This window comes from Salvelinus namaycush, chromosome 9, assembly GCF_016432855.1.
Source record: "Salvelinus namaycush isolate Seneca chromosome 9, SaNama_1.0, whole genome shotgun sequence".
Lineage (NCBI taxonomy): Eukaryota > Metazoa > Chordata > Actinopteri > Salmoniformes > Salmonidae > Salvelinus > Salvelinus namaycush.
The window spans coordinates 26,137,225-26,156,472 of NC_052315.1; the positions used below are offsets into that span (position 1 = coordinate 26,137,225).

The following is a 19,248-nucleotide window of genomic DNA, read 5'->3' on the forward strand; positions in this document are numbered from 1 at the left end:
TGAAAATCTCACTTTTAAAAGTTCATATTCCCAAATAATGTTCTCATCCTATAATCGTATTTGTAGTCAAAGAACACATTGGAGAAAAAACACAGACTGTTTCAGAAACGCTTGCTGTGGGGATGAGCTCCCATGAATAGTTTTAATGACCGGTTTACACCCACACATTCTGTTGTTGGGGTACTCCCCAAAAAAACTGCTTTTTAAGATCATTACTTAAATAGTTTTCCTTCCAAAAAATGTTCACTCATTGTTTTTAATTATAGTTCATAGAAATCTGGAAACACTGGACAGTTACTTGAATACATTTATTATTACAAATATCACAATTCAGAAAACAATGATCAATCAGTAAATCACATCTTTGGGACCCCTGGGGCTACTCCATTAAGACGTTAAGATAAATTGAAAGTGCAATTGTTTCATAAGTTCTTCCATGACTCATTTTCTGGAATGGAGACAATTGGCCCTCCAAATTTGCACTGTGACCAAATGTAGTCATTCATACTAACAGAGATGTGTGATATCTTCTGACAACATCCTCTGATTCTGAATGATTTTCCACAACCACTTCAGGCTATCCTGGGAATCAAAACTATCCCAATTAGCTGTGATTTCAATAACTTAATTTCAATCAACTTAATTTAGTTTTAATTGCACGTACACAAATATGATACTTTTTGAATCAGAGTTCTTTTGTTAATTTTGCAATCTAATTTATAACAGAATGATTATTCAATCAACTCAGAAATGCTTCAAGTAAAGGAGAGCGCGAGAGATGGAGAGTAATAGACAAATCTGTGCTCAGTTGGTATTGTATGTTTGAGCAGGGAGTTAAAATAGTATTTTTGTTGTTGTGCCTTTACGTTTAGTCAGAAAACAAGAGAATCACAGATACATTTAAAACGTTTGAGCAGAGATACACAGGACACATTGACCAGATCCTGAGGGAACATTAGGCAGATCCATGTGCAGATACTGTGTGAGTTTATGACATTAAGATTGATGAGGCAATTCTGGAAATGCTGCTGCCTGCTAATATCTCAAAATTGCCTTCCTGCCCTCTCACTCTCCCAGCACTTTCTTGCTCTCAGACTGGTATGGGGCCCATCTCCTCACAGAGAGAACGCTCCATGGAGTGCAGATGAAGAAAAGGTTACCCCTCCTTGTTCTATTCTCCCTACATAGTCTCTCTCCTGGGGGTCTTCGTCAGGTCCCACCAGCACTCCCTCCTCAAATTAGGCCCAGGGTCCGGTCACAAATCCTAGCACAGCCCCATTGTCCTATTGGTTGGGATTGGAGGAGGGGAGGGTTGGGGAGGAGTATTCATGTCCTGGTTTGGAGGTGATGTGTCAAGACACGTGTGAGATGAGTCTGACACGTGTCTGAATGTCCTGGCGACACAGCGGGCATGTCTCCAACTGTAAGGCACACTCCATACACATCCCACTAAGGAGACAGACAAACACACAGAGGCCATGTAAGGAGCTGTAACACATAGGCAAATGGCTAGATAGGTACAAGTGGTGAAAAAGAGAGGGAAGTTGTTGTACCTGTGTCCGCAGGGTCTCAGCTCCGTATCGGCCATCTGGTCACAGCAGAGGGTGCAGCAGTTGTCTCTGATGCTCACCTGCTTCAGCAGGGCCAGGCGCCGGTGTCTGAGGGAAACACACAAGCAGAGTCATGAAAAGCTACATAGGAGTTCACATAATGTGCAGTTTTAATGTGCAGTTGTTCAACCAGAGTGATCATTTAGAGCCTAACCATTTCCCTCAAGGCTCCATTACCTCAGACTTACCTGGGAAGGATAATCTTCTCATCAGACGCCAGCGAGGCAAAGTCATTGAAGGTGCTGAATTTAACAGATGGGGGGTGGCGGAAGGGCTTCGCCCCAAAGTTAAACTCACATTGTTGGTAGGACATGAAACTTGCTGCTGCAAAGAAGCCAGACCTGAGAAAGAGATGAAGTAGAGAGACTAAGGTAAGTGGAAGAATAGGGAGGACATTGGATGTGGCAGTGAGTTACTGAAATGTACAGCATGTGAATACTTGTGTGGGGTGGATTATGTCCATAGAAGGGAGCGAGCAGGAGTAGGGTGTGTATACTCACGTTGCTGAGGAGAACACCTGCTTCTCTGGGGGGAGTTCATGTCCATTCAGGTAGAAAAGCATCTGCTTCTTACCGAGGTCCAGTAGGAAACCGATGACATCTCCTACAGATCAACAAGAGTGTAAAGCTTAAGCATAGGCTTGTAAGGGCCAGTAGCTCAGTAACAAATGTGTGTAAGCTGAGGTCCCAACAGTCATCTCCCATTACAGCCAGCCTCTCTGAGCTACATAAATCCTGTATGGAGTTCGGGTAGAACTTACCCTCTTTCCAACAGGGGTGGGAGTGTGGCTTACTGCGAGCATTGTACCAGATTAGCTGCCTGCAGCCATCATATGCACATGAATATTCGTCATCTCCTATCCCATAGCCCTCCTGAAACACACACATTATGGCATTCAGTCTAGCATGAATAAACACTGCTTGCTGTGTGTATCAGTAAAGAATGTGAACACTTACATGGTTGAGGAACTTGCTATCCTTGGTGGCCCAGCCAATCTGCATGACCCCTGAGGTGACCACAGTGACCTCATAGTACCACACGCCTGAGTCCACACAGAAGGTACAGCGGACACTCTCGAAGGAGGATGCGTCGCAGCGCGCCTTGGGAGGGGAGAAAAGGGCAGATCTGTTATCTCTATGGAAACAAGTATTATACCCGTCAGTGTACAGTTGTGGCCAAAAGTTTTGAGAATGACACAAATATAAATTTTCACAAAGTCTGCTGCCTCAGTTTGTATGATGGCAATTTGCATATACTCCAGAATGTTATGAAGAGTGATCAGATGAATTGTAATTAATTGCAAAGTCCCTATTTGCCATGCAAATGAACTGAATCCCCCAAAAACATTTCCACTGCATTTCAGCCCTGTCACAAAAGGACCAGCTGACATCATGTCAGTGATTCTCTTGTTAACACAGGTGTGAGTGTTGACGAGGACAAGGCTGGAGATCACTCTGTCATGCTGATTGAGTTCGAATAACAGACTGGAAGCCTCAAAAGGAGGGTGGTGCTTGGAATCATTGTTCTTCCTCTGTCAACCATGGTTACCTGCAAGGAAACACGTGCTGTCATCATTGCTTTGCACAAAAAGGGCTTCACAGGAAAGGATATTGCTGCCAGTAAGATTACACCTAAATCAACGATTTATCGGATCATCAAGATCTTCAAGGAGAGCGGTACAATTGTTGTGAAGAAGGCTTCAGGGCGCCCAAGAAAGTCCAGCAAGCGCCAGGACTGTCTCCTAAAGTTGATTCAGCAGCGGGATCGGGGCACCACCAGTACAGAGCTTGCTCAGGAATGACAGCAGGCAGGTGTGAGTGCATCTGCACGCACAGTGAGGCGAAGACTTTTGGAGGATGGCCTGGTGTCAAGAAGGGCAGCAAAGAAGCCACTTCTCTCCAGGAAAAACATCAGCGACAGACTGATATTCTGCAAAAGGTACAGGGATTGGACTGCTGAGGACTGGGGTAAAGTCATTTTCTCTGATGAATCTCCTTTCCGATTGTTTGGGGCATCCGGAAAAATGCTTGTCCGGAGAAGACAAGGTGAGTGCTACCATCAGTCCTGTGTCATGCCAACAGTAAAGCATTAAAGCAACCAACAGGGTTGCTTCTCAGCCAAGGGAGTGGGCTCACTCACAATTTTGCCTAAGAACACAGCCATGAATAAAGAATAATACCAACACATCCTCCGAGAGCAACTTCTCCCAACCATCCAGGAACAGTTTGGTGACGAACAATGCCTTTTCCAGCATGATGGAGCACCTTGCCATAAGGCAAAAGTGATAACTAAGTGGCTTGGGGAACAAAACATCGATATTTCGGGTCCATGGCCAGGAAACTCCCCAGACCTTAATCCCATTGAGAACTTGTGGTCCATCCTCAAGAGGCGGGTGGACAAACAAAAACCCACAAATTCTGACTAACTCCAAGCATTGATTATGCAAGAATTATTATGCAAGAATGGGCTGCCATCAGTCAGGATGTGGCCCAGAAGTTAATTGACAGTATGCCAGAGCGGATTGCAGAGGTCTTGAAAAAGAAGGGTCAACACTGCAAATATTGACTCTTTGCATCAACTTCATGTAATTGTCAATAAAAGCCTTTGACACTTATGAAATGCTTGTAATTATATTTCAGTATTCCATAGTAACATCTGACAAAAATATCTAAAGACACTGAAGCAGCAAACTTTGTGGAAATTAATATTTGTGTCATTCTCAAAACTTTTGGCCACGACTGAAAAGTTTTAGGTACACGCCCCCCCCCGTTGACGAAAATGGATAGCTCCTATAGACAGTGAGTCACGTGGCCGTGGCTTGCTATATAAAGCAGGCAGACAGGCAATGAGGCATTCAGTTACTGTTCGATTGAACGTTAGAATGGGCAAAACGAGTGACCTACGCGACTTTGAGCGTGACGTGGTATGATTGTCAGTTCCTGGCGCGCCGGATCCAGCATCTCAGAAACGGCCGGCCTTCTGGCCTTCTCACACACACACAACAGCGTCTATGGTTTACCGATAATGGTGCAACAAACAAATAACATCCAGTCAGCGGCAGTTCTGTGGGCAAAAACAGCTCGTTGATGAGAGCGGTCGAAAGAATGGCAAGAATCGTGCAAGCTAACAGACGGGACACAAACAGGCAAATAACAGCACAGTACAACAGTGGTGTGCAGAACGGCATCTCGTGAACGCACAACTCGTTGGTCCTTGTCACGGATGGGCTATTGCAGCAGACGACCACACCAGGTTCCACTCCTATTAGCTAAAAGCAAGAAGAAGCGGCTCCAGTCGGCACATGATCACCAACACTGGACAATTGAGGAGTGAAAAACATTGCGATGAATCCCGGTTCCTGTTGCATCATGCTGATAGCAGAGCTAGGATTTGGAGTAAGCAGCATGAGTCCATGGCCCCATCCTGCCTGGTGTCAAAGGTACAGGCTGGTGGCGATGGTGTGGGTAATGTTTTCCTGGCACACGTTAGTTCCCTTGATACCAATCGAGCAATGCTAGAAAGCGACACCTTGAAGAATCCATGCCCCAAAGAATTTAGGCTGTTCTGGAGGCAAAGGGGGGGGTCTGACCTGGTACTAGATGGGTGTACCTAATAAACTGGCTACATAATAAACTGACTACAGTGTAATGCTGGCCTTTCCCATGACTGGAACATATAGTATAATAATTCCTTATGTGTGCAACACAGTGCCCCTACAGAAAGTTGAGTTTGGATCACTCTAGTCACTGCAAGACCACTGCTCTGTTAGGCTTGTTGGATAGTAAGGCTGGGACAATACCAGGATCACAATATTCTTTCCATGGCAAAAATGAAAACCCGAAGCAGAACAAACTCTTTGGTCCTTTAAAAACCTGCTGTATGTAAAATATTGTGCTATAGCTTGGAAAAGAAATAAATGTGACTCTGGATGACAGCATAATGTTTGTTTCCAACATCAGGGAAGTTTTCCTAAAGAAGTTACATCCGCTTCGTGTTTTGTTTCCTTGCCACGATACTAATGAGATCGAGATGCTGGTTTTGTCCCGGCCCTTCTACATAGACACCCCTCACCTCGAGTCCACTAGGAGAGATCTTAAGATACTCGCTGACGTCGTTGCTGTTCAGCATGGCATTGATGTTGCTCAGGTTCACCTTCTCATAGGTGAACTGACGACCATCTTTCAGGACTGAGGAGAGGGAATGGTATAAGTCAGTCTCTCACACACACACACACACCTCCTCAACCAATCTCAACTGTGCTGCTAAGTGCATATTCTGAAGGCACATCACACCCTGCAAGGAGCTTAAAGCCTCTTCACACAAGGAACAATGGACTGCTGCTAAAGCCAAGAGCACTGTGGGGAAATCTGTTGTGTGGGGAAATGTGGATGAGAACTGTCCTCACTAACATGATGTAGTCTACTACTCACAGAGGTTATCCAGGCTCCATTGGGAACAGAAGCCGACCTGGCGCTTCAGGTAGTCTGTGTGGTCAGCCCACGATTCCAGAATCCCCAGCCGGTCACCTATACACGACTCGGACACTGTTAGCTTGTTCTCACCTGCAACAGTGAAATATGACAGTTAGTTGTCCGTTTCATGGCCAATGTACAGGAGTTGGGGACAAACTTACTGGTCTGTGAGAACTTCTCCAAGGCTATGAGGGCAAAGAGCATAACAGTAGGATGTGCCTCAGAACTCTGGGAACAGAGATTGACATAAATTAGACAAGGTCTCATCCTCATTCTACAGAAAAACGACATGCAACCCAAGTACATGACTATTGACAGCTTGTAACAGAATTTATGATATTCTAGATCTGTGTGTTCTCTCACCAGGCTCTCCAGCAGGTACTCCAGGGTTCCAGGGCTCAGGAGTCCAATGCTCGCTGGACCTGAGAGATGAGACATGTGGAGTGGGTGTTAGGAGGAGAAACAATGCTCAGGGCCACAGTAAAAGCACAGGATTGCACCAAGGTTACCTCAGATCTTCCAGAGAAAGAAAAGGTGCAGTTCACAGTTTGGGTTGTAAACAAACAGACATTTTTTATTTAACTAGGCAAGTCAGTTAAGAACAAATTCTTATTTACAATGATGGCCTAGGAACAGTGGGTTAACTGTGTTGTGGGTTAACAACTCTGTGTTGTTTTTGTCGCACTGCGTTGCTTGATCTTGGCCAGGTCACAGTTGAAAATGGAAACTTGTTCTCAACTGGCCTACCTGATTAAATAAAGGTGAAATATACATACAGTGGGGAGAACAAGTATTTGATACACTGCCAATTTTGCAGGTTTTCCTACTTACAAAGCATGTAGAGGTCTGTAATTTTTATCATAAGTACACATCAACTGTGAGAGACGGAATCTAAAACAAAAATCCAGAAAATCACATTGTATGATTTTTAAGTAATTAATTTGCATTTTATTGCATGACATAAGTATTTGATACATCAGAAAAGCAGAAGTTAATATTTGGTACAGAAACCTTTGTTTGCAATTACAGAGATCATACGTTTCCTGTAGTTCTTGACCAGGTTTGCACACACTGCAGCAGGGATTTTGTCCCACTCCTCCATACAGACCTTCTCCAGATCCTTCAGGTTTCGGGGCTGTCGTTGGGAAATACGGACTTTCAGCTCCTTCCAAAGATTTTCTATTTGGTTCAGGTCTGGAGACTGGCTAGGCCACTCCAGGACCTTGAGATGCTTCTTACGGAGCCACTCCTTAGTTGCCCTAGCTGTGTGTTTCGGGTCGTTGTCATGCTGGAAGACCCAGCCACGACCCATCTTCAATGCTCTTACTGAGGGAAGGAGGTTGTTGGCCAAGATCTCGCGATACATGGCCCCATCCATCCTCCCCTCAATACGGTGCAGTCGTCCTGTCCCCTTTGCAGAAAAGCATCCCCAAAGAATGATGTTTCCACCTCCATGCTTCACGGTTGGGATGGTGTTCTTGCGGTTGTACTCATCCTTCTTCTTCCTCCAATCACAGCTAGTGGAGTTTGGACCAAAAAGCTCTATTTTTGTCTCATCAGACCACATGACCTTCTCCCATTCCTCCTCTGGATCATCCAGATGGTCATTGGCAAACTTCAGACGGGCCTGGACACGTGCTGGCTTGAGCAGGGGGACCTTGCGTGCGCTGCAGGATTTTAATCCATGACGGCGTAGTGTGTTACTAATGGTTTTCTTTGAGACTGTAGTCCCAGCTCTCTTCAGGTCATTGACCAGGTCCAGCCGTGTAGTTCTGGGCTGATCCCTCACCTTCCTCATGATCATTGATGCCCCACAAGGTGAGATCTTGCATGGAGCCCCAGACCGAGGGTGATTGACCGTCATCTTGAACGTCTTCCATTTTCTAATAATTGCGCCAACAGTTGTTGCCTTCTCACCAAGCTGCTTGCCTATTGTCCTGTAGCCCATCCCAGCCTTGTGCAGGTCTACAATTTTATCCCTGATGTCCTTACACAGCTCTCTGGTCTTGGCCATTGTGGAGAGGTTGGAGTCTGTTTGATTGAGTGTGTGGACAGGTGTCTTTTATACAGGTAACGAGTTCAAACAGGTGCAGTTAATACAGGTAATGAGTGGAGAACAGGACGGCTTCTTAAAGAAAAACTAACAGGTCTGTGAGAGCCGGAATTCTTACTGGTTGGTAGGTGATCAAATACTTATGTCACACAATAAAATGCAAATTAATTACTTAAAAATCATAGAATGTGATTTTCTGGATTTTTGTTTTAGATTCCGTCTCTTACAGTTGAAGTGTACCTATGATACAAATGACAGACCTCTACATGCTTTGTAAGTAGGAAATCCTGCAAAATCGTCAGTGTATCAAATACTTGTTCTCCCCACTGTATATATATATTTTAAACTGCCTTGTTCAGGGGCAGAACGACAGATTTTTACCTTTTCAGCTCAGGGATTCGATCTAGCAACTTTTCGGTTACTGGCCCAACGCTCTAACCAATAGGCTACCTGCCGCCCCTACATTGATTAATAGAGGCAACCCCTGTTGGGTATGTCAGACAGACTGAATCATTTCACCCTGACCACCCTCCACAGCCCAGTGCTGCAGGCTCAGCAGAGCTGTCAGAGCAAAGGCAGAGCACTTTGGCCATGTCATGACAGACCAACTCAAACCTGCTGGATCAGCGCTTTCAGTTCACACTGACCACTTGATATGCTAAAAACTGGTTGAGCAGCTCGGGTCAAATAACCTGGAGCATTAAAGAGCATTTTCATACATATTCACGCGGTATATTCTGTGAGTTGGTGTGTGTGTGTAAGAGAATGAGGGAGATCAGGTTGCATCCACACTCACCAGCCAGTTTCTCAGCCAGGCAGCCCAGTACAGCTGTAGTGTTGCGGTGCTTGGAAGGGATGACAGCATCCTGGTGGGCCACAGTGGAACTCAGGCTCAGCATCCCGGACAGCTTCTGTAGAGCGTCCTAACAAAGTAAGGGAAACAAGCACTTATGAAAGTCCAACACAGAAAAACCTTTAGATTGGCAATGTTCAAATCTACTTAATACCCACTTTCTCTGTAAGCCTATATGGAATAAAACAGGTAAAGCAACAGGCTACACTGACTAGATAAACAAAAACACTGAATCCCTCTCAATAGAGAGTAAAAATTCTGAGCCAAGACTGTGGGTTTCTCTTTTTCAAAAGATGAATCTTTAAGAGACAAAAGTACAGTGCTGACTCAAAGCAGAGAAATACACTAAAAGTTGGCCTCCAGCAGAAAAACCCTGTACTTGACAATAAGATTGGCGTGTTGTGATCAGCTGCTCTCAAGGAGTGCGTAGGAGTGGACAATCATGCTTTGGGAATTTGCGCTTTGAATTAAGAGTACTGTGTAGGCATAAGGCAAGGAAGATGGATCGTAGCGACATTACAGGTAGGGCCCTATAAAATCTGTTTAAAAAACCCAGAATTCCATTTAGTTTTTCCCCAAATTCCGTTCTCCTTTGTTTTTCAAGGTATCCGTTTTCCCCATTTTTTTCAGGTTTTCGCTCAAAATCACACTTAGAACATACTATTTAGTTTTTCTAGAAACTAAGTCCACAACAATGATTATACCACATCCGGAGACCTCTGTTTCTGTAGCGCTCATGTGAATGCAGTGCCCCCCCCCCCCCCCTCTCCTAAATTTAATAGTAAAGACGTACTTTAACTGTAAAAATGTATTACCCTTTTAAAATGTGCCATGAACACAACCAGTCATGTTTTCATCGGATTGTCAAAACAAATCACTTCAAAAAGTAGGTTACGTTTGCACATTTATCCAAAATACATTTCAGCATCTGAACAGTGCACTCATTAACTTTCTAGCAAAAACTCTCACTGGAGAAAGTACCCGAGCGAGCGAAACAGCACCCCTCTGTCTTAATATACACTGAGGGTACAAAACATTACAAAACACTGCTCTTTCCATGACAGACTGACCAGGTGAAAGCTATGATCCCTTATTGATGTCACCTGCTAAATCCACTTCAAATCAGTGTAGATGAAGGGGAGAAAGGTTAAAGAAGGACTTTTAAGCCTTGAGACATGGATTGTGCATGTCAGCCATTCAGAGGGTGAATGGGCAAGACAGAAGATTTAAGTGATTTACAGTGGCCGATTTACAGTTTGTATCAAATCAAATGATACAAACCCCCCAATAAATCCATTTTAATTCCAGGTTGTAATGCAACAAAATAGGTAAAATGCCAAGGGGGATGAATACTTTTGCAAGGCACTGTAGAACGGGGTATGGTAGTAGGTGCCAGGCACACCGGTTTGAGTGTGTCAAGAACTGGAACAGTGCAGGGTTTTTCACAATCAACAGTTTCCCGTGTTTATCAATAATAGTCCACCACCCAAAAGGACATCCAGCCAACATCAGACAACTGTGGGAAGCATTGGAGTCACTTGACAACTTGTAGAGTACATGACGCAATGAATTAAGGCCGTTATGAGGGCAAAAGGGGGTGCAAAGCATTATTAGGAAGGTGTTCCTAATGTTTTGTACACTAAGTATATGTAGAACATGTATCGGATTCATTGCCATACTCTTCTTGGCCAGAAAGCAGGTGGTGCTCCAATAGTGCTCACTAGATTAGTGTCTTAGGTGCAACAGTGTGTGATGATTATTTTTACAGTCTATGGTAAGGATGGTCAGGAAATCATTGATTAAAACCCAATCAAAATAGGTTGATGCATGTCGATTGTGTAAAGAGGACACCTCATAACAGAATGCAATATTGCAAACTAGCATACAGAACCACTCCTTCCCGATCTGAAAACAGCGATGAACATAACATGTAGCAACAACAGGCATGTGGGGGGAGGGTTCTTGAAATGTAACAGGCATGTGGGGGGAGGGTTCTTGAAATGTAACATCCAATCAAAATCTTGCCGCTTGCAGTCAGCGAACCATTCAAACCATTTTTACAATACAAAATCCTCCAGACCTCCAAGAGAGGCGTGACAGCAACATGATTTTTAGTTATGGCATTGCCGACATGAGACTACTACTAAACTAACATATGCAATTTTTTTAAGATGGTCATACCAAGGAAATTTAGGTATTTGATTTGGAATTTTAGGACCCCTGTATAAAGGAAACATGAAGAAACATTGAGTTTGGGCTTACTGCTATTAGCCTATAGACACACTGAATAACAGATTCATACACGGAAAAACAGATGGTAAATGTTTTTTATAAAAAAGGAAGTCTGTTTTGAAGTGTCTGTCCTATATCTAAGAGATAAAAGAAAGCTCAGGATTTAAAAAAAATGTAACTGTGGAATTACCTGTATACCTTGGACTATAAATTCCATTAATTTTTCGTCACGGTACCAGGTTACCTCCAGAGTCCCTGTGACACTTGTGTGTGTGTGTGTGTGTGTGTGTAGAACAAAATGGAGTACACCATAGTGTTCGTGGGAGTCTCATCTTTCAATAGAGGGGTAATATTAATTTGTAGGCCAAACCGTTTGGTTTTTCCATGAGAAGACATATTTATTTTTGAGACATCTCCAGGTCTGACAAACAGTGCTGTAGCACTGCCACCTTCCACCGCGGATTCCGGAAGACCGACATCGGCTGATGCGGTGGATAGAGACGCAGCCCATGCAAAAAAAAACATCTCTAGCTTAACATGGGGATTTTTTTTTGCATTTATTATACCTCGAGCAGAGCTTGGTGGGCATCAAGCGGATAAATTATTATTACATTTTTTATGCCCAGCTCATGAGGCCCCTTGATGATGTGAGGCCTAAGGCAATTGCCTCGTCTGCCTAATGATAAGTCCGCCGTTGCCTCTTCAGAAAGTTTTAGGGAGGCCTCCCGAGTGGGGCAGCGGTCTAAAGCACTACAGACCCGGGTTCGATCCCAGGCTGTGTCAAAACCGTCCATGACTGGGAGTCCAATAGGGCGGCGCACAATTGGCCCAGTGTCGTCTGGGTTAGGCCGGGGGAGGGGGCTCTACCTGGCTCATTACGCTCTAGCGACTTCTTGTGGCGGGCTGGGCGCCTGCAGGCCCACCTCAAGTGTTTCCTCCGAGACATTGGTGTGGCTGGCTTCTGGTTTAAGCGAGCGGGTGTTAAGAAGCGCGGTTTGATGAGTCATGACTTGACCTTCGCCTCTCCCAATCCCATTGGGGAGTTGCAGTGATGAAACAAGATCATAATTGGATATCACGAAATTGGGGAGAAAAAGGGGGTAAAAAATACAAGGAACGTTTTAGGGAAAATACAAATGACTGATGTATTTGTCTTGTGAAAATCGTGGGCAAATGAATGCATTTTTTAATAACTTGAATACATTTAGTTGATTTCCTACATTTCAATACATTTTTGAATTCCTTTTGAAAATGTCTGGATTTTGTCCACGTTCTCCAGAACGCAGATTTTATCAGGCCCAAGTGGGAACTAGAGACCCAGATGGTAACTAGTACTTACTTTTGTGGGCAATGGGCACTCGTCAAGCAGCAGGGTGATCACAGCTGGTCCCAATGGGTCGTCCAGTGGTATCACCCGGATAAGAGACTGGACCACCTCCAACCAGCCGTCATCTTAGGTAGCATAGGGGATGGGACAGGGGAGGGAGTGGAGGTTAGCAGCGGAGAGCAAAACTGGTAATTAACAGCCCCATTGCTCTTTGTAGTTAGTTGTCAAACTTGATGCAGATATGCGGTCATTGAGGTTGTTGAAACATGTCTGCTTGGGGGCTTTCTTGTGCATCATCACTCAACTGGCCAGAAACCGAAACTCATTTACGGTTGAATTCTGTTGAAAGTGAGCAATTTTGGGGTTTCTCTTCCTCCTGCCAATCCTCAATTCAAAAGAATTGACTCATTTCTAACCTTTCCCTGTGATCAGACTATGCAACCCACTGTGTACTTCCCTCTGTGGCAACAGCAGCACATAAGGCAGATTGATGTCTTTTACAGATATCCACAACATCATTGATGAACATAAGAAAAGCTGAAATGCGGTGGTGAATAAAATACTAGTGACCCTTTATATCCCACCACCAGCTACCCCACTCCTATCCCTGATAAGGCCCAGGAATAACTCCATTCTTCCCTTTCCATAGTGGAGAGTCAACACCTGACTGCCCTGCCCCAAACCTACAACTCTCTCAACCATCAAAGGAAGAGATGCACTTATAAAGTAAACAGCACAGTTGTGGCAATGAGAGGGGACGAGACATGCTGGAGGGCAGGATACAGTAGTTAAGACCCAGTTAGGCTGTGCTAAATCCACCTCTTAGATACCAGCCAAAGAAAGGCTCAGACCTGCCACTCACGAGCATAATGCTCTGAAAGCATGGGTCTTGTTCTCAAAATGAACAGCTTTAACGGGGAATAGTAAAAGGTTACAAACAAGACTCTTCGGTCTCTCTTTAGGGAATGTAGTCTTTCTTGTCGTGATGTGTTTTATTTTACTTATTTGATTTCTTTTTAAATCACAGTCCCCGTCCCCACAGCTGGCCTTTTGCCTTTTGGTAGGCCGTCATTATAAATAAGAATTTGTTCTTAACTGACTTGCATAGTTAAATAAAGGTTAAATCAAAAATAAAAGGCTCATTAATGTAGAATGAACACATTCTAGCTGAAGGATCAGATGAGATTGACTAATAGGCAGGCAGAAAGGCACATTATGGCCTGAGGACAGAGACTGACTGGGTAGCCAGCATTAGCATCATTATGTCGGCTAGAAGAGCCTTGAACAACCTTAAGATCCACTAGTCATCGATATCCGTAGGTTACAGCTGACAAGAGGCCTCACTAAGTATTTAATTTGACACAGAGGAGATAAAGCATCAGAGGACAGAGTTCCTCTTACTGTTCTCATAAGCAATCATAAGTACATCTGTCTTACCCGTTTCTGCCATCTCATGCAGCGTGATCATGGAGTAGGGAGGCTCTTGGTCACTGACAAAAAAACAAAATGTGATGGTGAACAGAGAATCTTGTGACAATGAAGTTCAATCATTGGTTACGTCTGGTCTAAGCAGTTACGAAATTCAGATGACAAGTCGGAGGCAGAGAGAGTGGAGCAGTGTGATGGATGTGCGTGCGACTGTTGTCGTTTTGTCTGCGAGCGAGACTGGCCCATCGGCCTCCCTCACCCTGCCTGTAAATCTGACCACTAACAGCAGTAATACTGATCCCTGGGGAACCCCTCCTGGATAACCCAAGAGGAGAATCTGTCTTCAAATCCAATCTTATTGGTTGCATACACATATTTTTCTGCTGTTATCACAGGTGCAATCCTTATGTTTCTAGCTCCAACAGTGCAGTAAGACAACAATACACACAAATCAAAAAAATAATTAGTCTGGAATATACAGTACTATTCAAAAGTTTACACCTACTCATTCAAGGGTTTTTCTTTATTTGACTATTTTCTACATTGTAGAATAATAGTGAAGACGTCAAAACTATGATAACACATATGGAATCATGTGGTAACCAAAAAACAAAAAGGTTTTAAACAAATCAAAATATATTTGATTTGAGATTCTTCAAAGTATCCACCCTTTGCCTTGATGACAGCTTTGCACTCTTGGCATTCTCTCATCCAGCTTTATGAGGAATACTTTTCCAACAGTCTTGAAGTAGTTCCCACATATGCTGAGCACTTGTTGGCTGTTTTTCCTTCACTCTGCGGTCCAACTCATCCCAAACCATCTCAATTGGGTTGAGGTTGGGTGATTGTGGAGGCCAGGTTATCTGATGCAGCACTCCATCACTCTCCTTCTTGATCAAATAGCCCTTACACAGCCTGGTGGTGTGTTGGGTCATTGTCCCGCTGAAAAACAAATGATAGTGGGACTAAGCACAAACCAGATGAGATGGCGTATCGCTGCAGAATGCTGTGGTAGCCATGCCAGTTAAGTGTGCCTTGAATTCTAAATAAATCACAGACAGTGTCACAAAGCACCCCCACACCATCACACCTCCTCCTACATGCTTCACGGTGGGAACCACACATGCGGAGATCGCCCGCTCACCTACTGAGTCTCACAGACACGTCGGTTGGAACCAAAAATCTCAAATTTGGACTCATCAGACCAAAGGACAGATTTCCACCGGTCTAATGTCCATTGCTCGTGTTTCTTGGCCCAAGCAAGTCTCTTCTTATTATTGGTGTCCTTTAGTAGTGGTTTCTTTGCAGCAATTCGACCATGAAGGCCTTATTCATGCAGTCTCCTCTGAACAGTTGATGGTGAGATGTGTCTGTTAGTATGAACTCTGAAGGATTTATTTGGGCTGCAATTTCTGAGGCTGGTAACTCTACTGAACTTATCCTCTGCAGTAGAGGTAACTTTGGGTCTTCTCTTCCTGTGTCAGTCCTCATGAAAGCCAGTTTCATCAAAGCGCTTGATGTCATTTCTCTTTGCTTATGTGAGCTGTTTTTGCCATTATATGGACTTGGTTTTTTACCAAATAGAGCTATCTTCTGTATACCACCCTTACCTTGTCACAACAACTGATTGGCTCAAACACATTAGGAAAAGAAATTCCACAAATTAACTTTTCATTTAAATACATTCCAGGTGACTACCTCATGAAGCTGGTTGAGAGAATGCCAAGAGTGTGCAAAGCTGTCAAGGAAAAGAGTGGCTACTTTAAAGAATCTCAAATATAAAATATATTTTGATTTGTTTAACACTTTTTTGGTTACTACATGATTTCCATATGTGTTATTTAACAGTTTCACTATTATTCTACAAATGTAAAAATAAAGAAAAACCGTTGAATGAGTAGGTGTGTCCAAACTTTTGACTGGTACTGTGTGTATAATATATACATACACGGTCAAAAGTTAACATCTCAATTTTTCCAGTTTTTATTGAAATTCACATTTTAATGTCTTAATGTACTCTGAAATTAAATCATAGAAAAAATAAACAATTGGGGACCAAAAAATTATGTATTAGTTTTGTTTAACAAAATGTAATCTACATTTTTTACTCAAAGTAGTCACCTTTTGCAGTTTTAACAGCCGAACACACTCAAGGCATTCTTTCAACAATGGAAATCAAATATTGTTCGGAAAGTTCTTCCCAACACTGTTCTAGAAGTTCCCACAAATGTGTTGCACTTGTAGGTTGCTTTGCTTTCACCCTTCTGCCCAGTTCATCCCAAACCAGCTCGATGGGGTTTAAGTCTGGAGACTGTGCTGGCCATTCCATGATTTGAAGCCTACTGTGTTGTTCTTTTCTTCTAAGGTAGTTGTGACATAGCCTGGAGGTATGTTTTGGGTCATTATCTTACTGTAGGATGGACCCCTGACCAACTAGGCGTACACCAGAGGGTATGGCATGGCACTGCAAAATGCTGTGGTAGCCGTTTTGGTTCAGGGTGCCGACTCTGGATCCAGCCAAAGAGCCCCAGACCATCACACATCCTCCTCCATGTTTGACAGTTGGTGTCACACACTGAGGAACCATCCTTTCGCCTACTCGACAGCATACAAAAACCCTGCGTGATGAACCGAAGAATTAACATTTTGAGTAGTCCACTGGCAGTGCTTCATGGCCCAGGCAAGCCTCTTTTTCTAATTTTGCCATCTTAGCAATGGCTTTCTTACTGCCACTCGACCTGTCAAACCTGCAGCTCAAAGTCTTCTCTTCGCAGTTGAAACTGAGACTTGCTTACTTCGACCAGTGTTTAGCTGTGCTTGAAGCTGTTGTCCTGTGAGCCACCTATCACGCAAGCTGTTGACTATCAGAAATGTGTCTTCTGATTCTGTTGTGGCTTTGGGTCTGCCAAACCTCTTCCCGTCAGAGTTTCCAAGTGCATTTTGATGGTGTAGGAAACTGTACTCACTGACACCTTGGCTTTCTTTGCAATTTCTCTAAAGAGAATAACTACACTTTTAGGGGTTATAATGGTCTGTCTGTCACCTTTTGTTAATGCCTTTTCCTCACCATTATGATAGCAATATACTACTTCCTGCTGTACAATGTCCAAATAATGCTTAAGAGGGTGTAGTAACACAGTCTGTTCCAACACTGCTTTTATACAGACAGAAGGTTTTTGTAAGTAATCAACAAAAGTTGGGACACCTGTAGGAATTGTTAGTATCAAGGCTCAATTTACTTCCATTGCTGCAGAACAGCTGTAAGTTGTTAACCCATTACTTGTTCCATGAAAAAGGCCTTTTTTTAAATAAAACTCTGAAATGTACATTATTTTTCAGTTTTTGATAAAACTTTTTCTTTTTTTAACCTCTGGCAGTTTCCCGCTTACCTTTGTACCATTTCAGGTTATTACCTGGACTTGATCGGCTTCAAACTCACTAAAAACTGGAAAAATGGGGGTGTTCTAAAACTTTTGACTAGTAGTGTGTATGCATGCATACATACACTCACCGAACAAAAATATAAACCTCAAGACCATGTTAATGACCATGTTAATGCCTGAAATGCCAACAAAAGGGAGTGCATAATCTGAACAAACTATACTACAGTCCTGACACATAATATTCAACTACACTTGTGAAGAGAAGCAAAGTTTATTATGCATGCCACGGCCACTTGCTTAGTTGGAAATTACATTTCAAACACTTACTTGTCAACTAGAGTCCTGATGACAGCAAGTGTGTCCAGCACCAGCCCGTCCACATTTTGTTTCTTCCGGCGAGGTTCATGGGGTCCCCGTCCACGGCGGGGCGGTCTGACTGGGTCCCGGGGCCGACTGGTTCGTGCCTCCGGGTGATCAGCAGCGGTGTGATCAACTCGCCTGAGCTGCCCGCGAGTTGCCGATCCATCATCCACATCACTGTCTTCTCTACAAACACAGCTGTTTCCCATGGTTCTGGTTGTCCTGAGGCTTTCCCAAACCTGTAGTGAATGTAGCTGCTCCAAAGAGAGCAGTAGAACCTGTTCAAGGTGCAATCCAAGAAGCTACTATCATATCATTTGGCGCACTCGTGGAGGCGTCTCATGACGATCCGGGTGGGGACGTCAATCATGGTGCTACTCTGCAGATGGATGGCAACTAGGAGGAGTGGCACAGATCAGCAGTGTTACAGTGAACAATAATCGTCATACAGGAAGGAAGTCCACTTTCCAAACTCTGACCTGTGTAAAATAACATTGATGAAAAGAATACATGTTCAAGATAAACAAAATGCACTGAGAAATTAAAATATGTAGCTAGCTAGTGTTGTTGATTAACATTAAAGAATATACTAGTTAGCTAACATTATATACGGCTATTTGGTACAGTTTAGTTGTTAGATTTCAGTCAAATTTACCTGGCTAGCTAACGTTAGTTAGATAAGCTTGTTATGACTAATTTATGCCAAGGCTAAATTGACTGGCTGTAACAACATCCATGTTGAAAAGGATAATGCGAGTTAGCTGGTGCTAACGTTACACAAAATAATGGTAAATAGCTAAAACAGCCATGTTGAAACTGCTAATGCGAGTTAGTTGTCTGGTTAGCAGCTAACGTTTACGTTACACCAAAGATAACAGCTAACCCTTTTGTCTGTGGTTACGCTGTTGACCCCAAAGGAAGCTATTTATTGTATATAATGAGACGTTTTATTGAACTGTAGCTAACTACAATTAGTTTAACGTTACCAAATGAGTAAGCTAACCTGCTGACTGTTAGTCAGATAGCTAGCTAATTTAATAGCTAGCATTAGCCATTTTTCACACCCCCATGTTACATGACAACATTAAATGTGGCTAAACTAGCTAATGTTTGCTCTCATGAGATGCTTGTTGGTTCTATATGGGCGTGAAAATAATAGCTCACGAGCTAGCTACTTACCTTGCAAAATAGCTGGTAATGTCCTCAGATAGTTAACGAGTTACGACAATAATCAAGATGAATAGGCCCCTGAAAAGCTTTACGAAAAACGCTTTTACTTTAAACTAGCTATCTACCCGTTAGCCAAGCTAGCTAGGTAGCTAACTAAACAAAAAGGTGAGCTTGCAAGCACAAACTAGTTAGTGTAAAGTTAGATGGTTAACAATCCCATTTAATCTGCTCTTTATTGATTCAATCGGGTATAACGCCCTCAAACCCATTTCTTTAATTTCGTGTACGGCTGTACTGATAACTAACTAGCCTAGTTCCGTAGCGTCAGCTACCCCCCACCCCCCCACGATCAGCTGTCTT

General features: G+C 43.4%; 1 pseudogene; it reads right to left on the bottom strand.

Moving 5' to 3' along the window:
* Positions 1-289: 289 nt before the first annotated feature.
* Positions 290-19,240, bottom strand: LOC120053891 (annotated as a pseudogene).
* Between the last annotated feature and the right edge of the window lie 8 nt (positions 19,241-19,248).